Source organism: Pimephales promelas, chromosome 22 (genome assembly GCF_988280905.1).
Source record: "Pimephales promelas chromosome 22, fPimPro1.hap1.1, whole genome shotgun sequence".
In the NCBI taxonomy this organism is placed as follows: domain Eukaryota; kingdom Metazoa; phylum Chordata; class Actinopteri; order Cypriniformes; family Leuciscidae; genus Pimephales; species Pimephales promelas.
In genome coordinates this window covers 8,675,021-8,686,198 of record NC_142790.1, presented here as the reverse complement: position 1 = coordinate 8,686,198, position 11,178 = coordinate 8,675,021, and positions in this window count along the sequence as shown.

Genomic DNA, 11,178 nt, shown 5'->3' with positions numbered 1-11,178 from the left:
GAGAAGTCGCACACAGCAAATAAAGGGTTAAAATTAACCTGACAGGCGCCCCTTCTCTCACTCACACAGAGAGACACTGAGAGACTGGCTAAATTCTAAGATTTTCTCTACATTCAAACAAAGATATCTGACTTTCTGTGGGTCCTAGCTAATGAGTGTCAATTAGAAAGTTGTCCGGCTCGAGGAGTACAATATACATACCGATTTTTGTAACTCTAGTTAAAACTAACAACCCCACTTTTGTCAAAAGGTGGTGCTACTGAGCCCTCACCACGCCCGTTTCTGAAACTTTGCACATGTCTACTGGCTAATAAATGTGATGTGTCTGTCGAGTTTCATGCGATTTGAAGCATGCTAAGGGTCTCAAAAGCATCCTAAAAGAATGGTAAAGTTTGATGCGTTGCCACGGCAACAGTTTAAAAGATATCAAGAATCCATTCACAGGTCTACATCTGCCGTATATTTACATTATACAGATTAAGTTTGAAGCAAATCGGGTAAAAATAAAAGGGTGATTTCAAAGCATTTTGAAAGTTACACACTTCCTGCTGCCAGTTGGTGGCGCTATAACTTTGACTCACAATAGTCACATCCATGTGATCGTCCTCTTACAGCAAACACACTGCTGAAGTTTCATCAAGATCAGTTAATGTATGCTGAAGTTATAACACACTTCCTGTTTCACGTTTCTCGCCATAATTCCGTTTCCTCGCCACGGCCAAACCGTTCGAGATATCAAAAATCCCCTCGCAAACTTTCATCCTCAATGCCTTGACTTCATGCTGACCGAGTTTCGTGCCGTGTGTTTGAATTCTCTAGGAGGAGTATTGCACATTCCATTGCGAGCGTTTTACAAACAAACCTCAATAGCCGACTTCCTGTTGGGCTGGGGTAAAAAGTAAGAGTGTGAGGTATAGATGAAACGATGAGATCAACATGTGTACCGAGTTTCATATTATTACATTCAAGCGTGTTTGATTTATGGACCAAGTATTCGGACTCCGTTCCAGGGGGCGCTGTCTAGCCCCCCTGCCACACCCAGGTACCATCTTCAGCCCGGCTCTGATGGCTGTGGGATCTGACCTGTGTGCAAAGTTTCAAGAGTTTTCAAACCCGTTAAGGGCCCCAAAAGCCGCTAAGAGTCTCAAAATCATCAAAAAAAAGAATTTTAAAGTTTGATGCGTTGCCACGGCAACAGTATCAAAGATATCAAGAATCCATTCACAGGTCTTCATCTGCTATGTATTTACATTATACAGATTAAGTTTGAAGCAAATCGGGTAAAAATAAGAGGGTGATTTCAAAGCATTTTGAAAGTGACACACTTACTGCTGCCAGTTGGTGGCGCTATAACTTTGACTCACAATATTCACATCCATGTGTTCGTCCTCTTACAGCAAACAAACTGCTGAAGTTTCATCAAGATCAGTTAATGTATGCTGAAGTTCTGACACACTTCCTGTTTCACGATTCTCGCCATAATTTCGTTTCCTCGCCACGGCCAAACCGCTCGAGATATCAAAAATCCCCTCGCAAACTTTCATCCTCAATGCCTTGACTTCATGCTGACCGAGTTTCGTGCCGTGTGTTTGAATTCTCTAGGAGGAGTACTTCAAATTCCATTGCGAGTGTTTTATGAACAACCCTAAATAACCGACTTCCTGTTGGGCTGGGGTAAAAAGTAATAGTTTGAGGTATATATGAACGATGAGATCAACATGTGCACCGAGTTTCATATTATTACATGCAAGCGTGTTTGATTTATGGACCAAGTTTTCGGACCCCGTTCCAGGGGGCGCTGTCTAGCCCCCCTGCCACGCCCGGGTACCATCTTCAGCCCGGCCCTGATGGCCGCGGATTCTGACCCGTGTGCAAAGTTTCAAGAGTTTTTGAGCATGTTAAGGGCCCCAAAAGTGCCCAAATAGTCGTATAAATAATAATAATAATAATAATCGTTAGGAAAACAATAGGGCCTTCGCCCTTTCAGGGCTTGGGCCCTAATAATAATAATAATAGAAAAGAATAATCCTAAGGAAAACAATAGGGCCTTCGCCCTTTCAGGGCTTGGGCCCTAATAATAGAAAAGAATATTCCCAAGGAAAACAATAGGGCCTTCGCCCTTTCAGGGCTTGGGCCCTAATAAGAATGAATAATTCCAAGGAAAACAATAGGGCCTTCGCCCTTTCAGGGCTTGGGCCCTAATTAAAGCTGCAAGCAGCGATGGGCGGGCCCTCGCACGTGTAGCACGTCGGGGGATGAGGCGACCGCGTTGCATATTCTGGAGCTCAGCCGTTGTGGCTGTGAATTTGCTACGCATCCAAATCACCAAAAAATTGACGTAAAATTCAAAATGATCACTTCCTGTTGCCAGCAGGTGGCGCTATGACTATGGTCTAATTTCGGAATGTACATGTGTTCAGGGCAGGACCCTAGTATAACGTATAAAATTTTGCGCAGGTCTTAGGATGTACACTGAATTTACAACAACTTCCTTTTTCATGGCGAATCATCGACGCCACGGACACGCCCATCGACGAAAATGCGCAGATAGCACAACTTTACATTGTCAACGCCTTTAGAAGGCACAGAAGAAATTTGAAGTTGATCTGACTAACTCCCTAGGAGGAGTTCGTTAAAGTACGTAATGAGTAAATCATCCAAAAATGGCGGTAAAATTCGAAATGGCCGACTTCCTGTTGAGTTTAGGGCAATGCTTCAAGAGACTTTTCTGTGTGTCTGGACATGGTAGATGTACCACAGAAATTTCGCACATGTCGGTCAAACATGCGACGGGGGCTGCTTTGTTAAAGGTCACTTCCTGTTGCCAGCAGGTGGCGCTATTACTGTGGGTGAATGTCAGCATGTAGATTTGTTCAGGGCGGGACTCTTGTCAAATGTGTAAAATTTCGTGCAGATCTGGGCATTTACAGGCAAGTTACTACAACTTCCTGTTTCATGGCGCATCATCGACGCCACGGACACGCCCATCGACGAAAATGCGCAGATAGCACAACTTTACATCGTCAATGCCTTTAGAAGGCACAGCAGAAATTTGAAGTCGATCCGACTAAATCCCTAGGAGGAGTTCGTTAAAATACTGAGTGTGTAAATCTTCCCAAAATGGGTGCCAAATTCAAAATGGCCGACTTCCTGTTGAGTTTAGGGTATGGGTTCTTGAGGCTTTTTTGTGCATCTTGATATGATACACGTCCCCACCAAATTTCGTGCATGTAGGTTGAACGTGGACGAGGGGCTAACTTTTTGCAATTTTCTAGGTGGCGCTAGCGTGCCATTTTGCCACGCCGTTCTGTGAAACCCACAAAATACGAAATTTTTCACCAGTCCTGACATGCGTGCCAAATTTGGTGAGTTTTTGAGCATGTTGCGGCCCCGAAAATGGCGCTTACTTTGCAGAAAAAAGAAAAAAGAAAAAAAAAAAATTAAAGCTGCAAGCAGCGATGGGCGGGCCCTCGCACCTGTAGCGCGTTGGGGTGTGAGGCGGCCACGTTGCATATTCTGCGGCTCAGCCGGTGCGGCTGTGAATTTGGTTCGCTGCTTCGTTTAAGGTCACTTCCTGTTGCCAGCAGGTGGCGCTATGACCTAGGGTGAATGTCGGCATGGAGATTTGTTCAGGGCGGGACTCTTGTCAAATTTGTAAAATTTGGTGCAGATCTGGTCATTTACAGCCAAGTTATTACAACTTTCTCTTTCATGGCGAATCATCGACGCCACGGACACGCCCATCGTTGAAAACGTGCAGATAGCACAACTTTACATTGTCAATGCCTTTAGAAGGCACAGCAAAATTTGAAGTCGATACGACAAAATCCCTAGGAGGAGTTCGTTAAAGTAGGTAATGAGTAAATCATCCAAAAATGGCGGTAAAATTAGAAATGGCCGACTTCCTGTTGAGTTTAAGGCATCGCTCCAAGAGACTTTTCTGTGCGTCTGGACATGGTAGATGTACCACAGAAATTTCGTACATGTCGGTCAACCATGCGGCGGGGGCTGCTTCATTAAACTTCACTTCCTGTTGCCAACAGGTGGCGCTATTACTGTGGGTGAATGTCGGCATGTAGATTTGTTCAGGGCGGGACTCTTGTCAAATGTGTAAAATTTCATGCAGATCTGGGCATTTACAGCCAAGTTACTACAACTTCCTGTTTCATGGCGAATCATCGACGCCACGACACACCCATCGACGAAAACGTGCAGATAGCACAACTTTACATCGTCAATGCCTTTAGAAGGTACAGCAGAAATTTGAAGTTGATCCGACTAAATCCCTAGGAGGAGTTCGTTAAAGTACGGAGTGTGTAAATCGTAACAATTTGGTCGCCGAATTCAAAATGGCAGACTTCCTGTCGAGTTTAGGGTATGGGTTTTTGAGGCTTTTTTGTGCGGCTGGTCATGGTAGATGTACCACAGAAATTTCGTACATGTCGGTCAAACAAGCGGCGGGGGCTGCTTCGTTAAAGGTCACTTCCTATTGCCAGCAGGTGGCGCTATGACTATGGGTGAATGTCGGCATGTAGATTTGTTCAGGGCGGGACTCTTGTCAAATGTGTTAAATTTCGTGCAGATCTGGGCATTTACAGCCAAGTTACTACAACTTCCTGTTTCACGGCGAATCATCGACGCCACGGACACACCCATCGACGAAAACGCGCAGATAGCACAACTTTACATCGTCAATGCCTTTAGAAGGTACAGCAGAAATTTGAAGTTGATCCGACTAAATCCCTAGGAGGAGTTCGTTAAAGTACGGAGTGTGTAAATCGTAACAATTTGGTCGCCGAATTCAAAATGGCGGACTTCCTGTCGAGTTTAGGGTATGGGTTTTTGAGGCTTTTTTGTGCGGCTGGTCATGGTAGATGTACCACAGAAATTTCGTACATGTCGGTCAAACAAGCGGCGGGGGCTGCTTCGTTAAAGGTCACTTCCTATTGCCAGCAGGTGGCGCTATGACTATGGGTGAATGTCGGCATGTAGATTTGTTCAGGGCGGGACTCTTGTCAAATGTGTTAAATTTCGTGCAGATCTGGGCATTTACAGCCAAGTTACTACAACTTCCTGTTTCACGGCGAATCATCGACGCCACGGACACACCCATCGACGAAAACGCGCAGATAGCACAACTTTACATCGTCAATGCCTTTAGAAGGTACAGCAGAAATTTGAAGTTGATCCGACTAAATCCCTAGGAGGAGTTCGTTAAAGTACGGAGTGTGTAAATCGTAACAATTTGGTCGCCGAATTCAAAATGGCGGACTTCCTGTCGAGTTTAGGGTATGGGTTTTTGAGGCTTTTTTGTGCGGCTGGTCATGGTAGATGTACCACAGAAATTTCGTACATGTCGGTCAAACAAGCGGCGGGGGCTACTTCGTTAAAGGTCACTTCCTATTGCCAGCAGGTGGCGCTATGACTATGGGTAAATGTCGGCATGTAGATTTGTTCAGGGCGGGACTCTTGTCAAATGTGTTAAATTTCGTGCAGATCTGGGCATTTACAGCCAAGTTACTACAACTTCCTGTTTCATGGCGAATCTTCGACGCCACGGACACACCCATCGACAAAAACGCGCAGATAGCACAACTTTACATCGTCAATGCGTTTAGAAGGTACAGCAGAAATTTGAAGTTGATCCGACTAAATCCCTAGGAGGAGTTCGTTAAAGTACGGAGTGTGTAAATCGTCCCAATTTGGTCGCCGAATTCAAAATGGCGGACTTCCTGTCGAGTTTAGGGTATTGGTTTTTGAGGCTTTTTTGTGCGTCTTGAATACACGTCCCCACCAAATTTCGTGCATGTAGGTTGAACGTGGACGAGGGGCTAATTTTTTCAAATTTTCTAGGTGGCGCTAGCGAGCCATTTTGCCCCGCCCATCCGAGAAACCCACAAAATACGAAAGTTTTCACCAGTCCTGACATGAGTGCCAAATTTGGTGAGTTTTTGAGCATGTTGCGGCCCCGAAAATGGCGCTTACTTTGCAGAAAAAAGAAAAAAAAAAAAAAATTAAAGCTCCAAGCAGCGATGGGCGGGCCCTCGCACCTGTAGCGCGTCGGGGTGTGAGGCGGCCGCGTTGCATATTCTGGAACTCAGCCGGTGCGGCTGTGAATTTGCTATGCTTCATTAAAGGTCACTTCCTGTTGCCAGCAGGTGGCGCTATGACTGTTGGTGAATGTCGGCATCTAGATTTGTTCAGGGCGGGACTCTTGTCAAATGTGTTAAATTTCGTTCAGATCTGGGCATTTACATCCAAGTTAATACAACTTTCTGTTTCATAGCGACTCATCAACGCCACGGACACGCCCATCGACGAAAATGCGTAAATAGCACAATTTTACATCATCAATGCCTTTAGAAGGCACAGCAGAAATTTGAAGTCGATCCGACTAAATCCCTAGGAGGAGTTAGTTAAAGTACGTAATGAGTAAATCATCCAAAAATGGCGGTAAAATTAGAAATGGCTAACTTCCTGTTGAGTTTAGGGCATCGCTCCAAGAGACTTTTCTGTGCGTCTGGACATGGTAGATGTACCACAGAAATTTCGTACATGTCGGTCAAACATGCGACGGGGGCTGCTTCGTTAAAAGTCACTTCCTCTTGCCACTAGGTGGCGCTATGAATGTGGGTGAATGTCGGCATGTAGATTTGTTCAGGGCGGGACTCTTGTCAAATGTGTAAAATTTCGTGCAGATCTGGGCATTTACAGCCAAGTTACTACAACTTCCTGTTTCATGGCGAATCTTCGACGCCACGGACACGCCCATCGACGAAAACGCGCAGATAGCACAACTTTACATCGTCAATGCCTTTAGAAGGCACAGCAGAAATTTGAAGTCGATCCGACTAAATCCCTAGGAGGAGTTCGTTAAAGTACGGAGTCTGTAAATCGTCCAAAAATGGCCACCAAATTCAAAATGGCGGACCTCCTGTCGAGTTTAGGGTATGGATTCTTGAGGCTTTTTTGTGCGTCTTGATATGATACACGTCCCCACCAAATTTCGTGCATGTAGGTTGAACGTGGACGAGGGGCTAATTTTTTCCAATTTTCTAGGTGGCGCTAGCGAGCCATTTTGCCCCGCCCATCCGCGAAACCCACAAAATACGAATTTTTTCACCAGTCCTGACATGCGTGCCAAATTTGGTGAGTTTTTGAGCATGTTGCGGCCCCGAAAATGGCACTTGCTTTGCAGAAAAAAGAAAAAAAATTAAAGCTGCAAGCAGCGATGGGCGGGCCCTCGCACCTGTAGCACGTCGGGGTCTGAGGCGGCCGTGTTGCATTTTCTGAAGCTCAGCCAGTGCGGATGTGCATTTGCTACGCTGCTTCGTTAAAGGTCACTTCCTGTTGCCAGCAGGTGGCGCTATGACTGTGGGTGAATGTCGGCATGTAGATTTGTTCAGGGCGGGACTCTTGTCAAAGGTGTAAAATTTCATGCATATCTGGGCTTTTACAGCCAAGTTACTACAACTTCCTGTTTCATGGCGAATCATCGACGCCACGGACACGCCCATCGACGAAAACGCGCAGATAGCACAACTTTACATCGTCAATGCCTTTAGAAGGCACAGCAGAAATGTGAAGTCGATCCGACTAAATCCCTAGGAGGAGTTCGTTAAAGTACGTAATGAGTAAATCATCCAAAAATGGCGGTAAAATTAGAAATGGCCGACTTCCTGTTGATTTTAGGGCATCGCTCTAAGAGACTTTTCTGTGCGTCTGGACATGGTAGATGTACCACAAAAATTTCGTACATGTCGGTCAAACACGCAGTGGGGGCTGCTTCGTTAAAGGTCACTTCCTGTTGCCAGCAGGTGGCGCTATGACTTAGGGTGAATGTCGGCATGTAGATTTGTTCAGAGCGGGACTCTTGTCAAATGTGTCAAATTTCGTGCAGATCTGGGCATTTACAGCCAAGTTACTACAACTTCCTGTTTCATGGCGAATCTTCGACGCCACGGACACGCCCATCGATGAAAACGCGCAGATAGCACAACTTCACATCGTCAATGCCTTTAGAAGGCACAGCAGAAATTTGAAGTCGATCCGACTAAATCCCTAGGAGGAGTTTGTTAAAGTACGGAGTGTGTAAATCGTCCAAAAATGGCCGCCAAATTCAAAATGGTGGACTTCCTGTCGAGTTTAGGGTATGGGTTCTTGAGGCTTTTTTGTGCATCTTGATATGATACACGTCCCCACCAAATTTCGTGCATGTAGGTTGAACGTGGACGAGGGGCTAATTTTTTCCAATTTTCTAGGTGGCGCTAGCGTGCCATTTTGCCACGCCCATCTGCGAAACCCACAAAATACGAAATTTTTCACCTGTCCTGACATGCGTGCCAAATTTGGTGACTTTTTGAGCATGTTGCGGCCCCGAAAATGGCGCTTACTTTGCAGAAAAAAGAAAAAAAAAAATAATCCTAACAGTTTCAATAGGGTCCTCGCACTGTTAGTGCTCGGGCCCTAATTAAAGCTGCAAGCAGCGATGGGCAGGCCCTCGCACCTGTAGCACGTCGGGGTCTGAGGCGGCCGCGTTGCATTTTCTGCAGCTCAGCCAGTGCGGCTGTGTATTTACTACGCTGCTTCGTTAAAGGTCACTTCCTGTTGCCAGCAGGTGGCACTATGACTGTGGGTGAATGTCGGAATGTAGATTTGTTCAGGGTGGGACTCTTGTCAAAGGTGTAAAATTTCATGCATATCTGGGCTTTTACAGTCAAGTTACTAAAACTTCCTGTTTCAAGGCGAATCATCGACGCCACGGACACGCCCATCGACGAAAACCCGCAGATAGCACAACTTTACATCGTCAATGCCTTTAGAAGGCACAGCAGAAATGTGAAGTCGATCCGACAAAAGCCCTAGGAGGAGTTAGTTAAAGTACGTAATGAGTAAATCATCCAAAAATGGCAGTAAAAGTAGAAATGGCCGACTTCCTGTTGAGTTTAAGGCATCGCTCCAAGAGACTTTTCTGTGCGTCTGTCCATGGTAGATGTACCACAGAAATTTCTTACATGTCGGTCAAACATGCGGTGGGGGCTGCTTTGTTAAAGGCCACTTCCTGTTGCCAGTAGGTGGCACTATGACTGTGGGTTAATGTCGATATGTAGATTTGTTCAGGGCGGGACTCTTGTCAAAGGTGTAAAATTTCATGCATATCTGGGCTTTTACAGCCAAGTTACTACAACTTCCTGTTTCAAGGCGAATCATCGACGCCACGGACACGCCCATCGACGAAAACCCGCAGATAGCACAACTTTACATCGTCAATGCCTTTAGAAGGCACAGCAGAAATGTGAAGTCGATCCGACTAAAGCCCTAGGAGGAGTTAGTTAAAGTACGTAATGAGTAAATCATCAAAAAATGGCGGTAAAATTAGAAATGGCCGACTTCCTGTTGAGTTTAAGGCATCGCTCCAGGAGACTTTTCTGTGCGTCTATCCATGGTAGATGTACCACAGAAATTTCTTACATGTCGGTCAAACATGCGGCGGGGGCTGCTTTGTTAAAGGCCACTTCCTGTTGCCAGCAGGTGGCGCTATGACTGTGGGTGAATGTCGGCATGTAGATTTGTTCAGGGTGGGACTCTTGTCAAATATGTAAAATTTCGTGCAGATCTGGGCATTTACAGCCAAGTTACTACAACTTCCTGTTTCATGGCGAATCATCAACGCTTCGGACACGCCCATCGACGAAAATGCGCAGATAGCACAACTTTACATCGTCAATGCCTTTAGAAGGCACAGCAGAAATGTGAAGTCGGTCCGACTAAATCCCTAGGAGGAGTTCGTTAAAGTACGGAGTGTGTAAATCGTCCAAAAATGGCCTCCAAATTCAAAATGGTGGACTTTCTGTCAAGTTTAGGGCATCGCTCCAAGAGGCTGTTTTGTGCGTCTGATCATAGTAGATGTACCACAGAAGTTTCGTACATGTCGGTCAAACAAGCGGCGGGGGCTTCTTCGTTTAAGGTCACTTCCTGTTGCCACTAAGTGGCGCTATGACTGTGGGTGAATGTCGGCATGTAGATTTGTTCAGGGTGGGACTCTTGTCAAATGTGTAAAATTTCGTGCAGATCTGGGCATTTACAGCCAAGTTACAACAACTTCCTGTTTCATGGCGAATCATTGACGCCACGGACACGCCCATCGACGAAAACACGCAGATAGCACAACTTTACATCGTCAATGCCTTTAGAAGGTACAGCAGAAATTTGAAGTTGATCCGACTAATTCCCTAGGAGGAGTTCGTTAAAGTACGGAGTGTGTAAATCGTCCCAAATCGGTCGCCAAATTCAAAATGGCGGACTTCCTGTCGAGTTTAGGGTATGGGTTCTTGAGGCTTTTTTGTACGTCTGGTCATGGTAGATGTACCACAGAAATTTCGTACATGTCGGTCAAACATATGGCGGGGGCTGCTACGTTAAAGGTCACTTCCTGTTGCCAGCAGGTGGCGCTATGACTTAGGGTGAATGTCGGCATGTAGATTTTTTCAGGGCGGGACTCTAGTCAAATGTGTAAAATTTCGTGCAGGTCTGGGCATTTACAGCCAAGTTATTACAACTTCCTGTTTCATGGCGAATCTTCGACGCCACGGACACGCCCATCGACGAAAACGCGCAGATAGCACAACTTTACATCGTCAATGCCTTTAGAAGGCACAGCAGAAATTTTAAGTCCATCCGACTAAATCCCTAGGAGGAGTTCGTTAAAGTACGGAGTCTGTAAATCGTCCAAAAATGGCCGCCAAATTCAAAATGGCGGACATCCTGTCGAGTTTAGGGTATGGGTTCTTGAGGCTTTTTTGTGCGTCTTGATATGATACACGTCCCCACCAAATTTCGTGCATGTAGGTTGAACGTGGACGAGGGGCTAATTTTTTCCAATTTTCTAGGTGGCGCTATCGTGCCATTTTGCCCCGCCCATCCGCGAAACCCACAAAATACGAAATTTTTCACCAGTCCTGACATGCGTGCCAAATTTGGTGAGTTTTTGAGCATGTTGCGGCCCCGAAAATGGCACTTACTTTGCAGAAAAAATAAAATAAAAATAAAATTAAAGCTGCAAGCAGCGATGGGCGGGCCCTCGCACCTGTAGCGCGTTGGGGTGTGAGGCAGCCGCGTTGCATATTCTGCGGCTCAGCCGGTGCAGCTGTGAAATTTTTCGCTGCTTTGTTAAAGGTC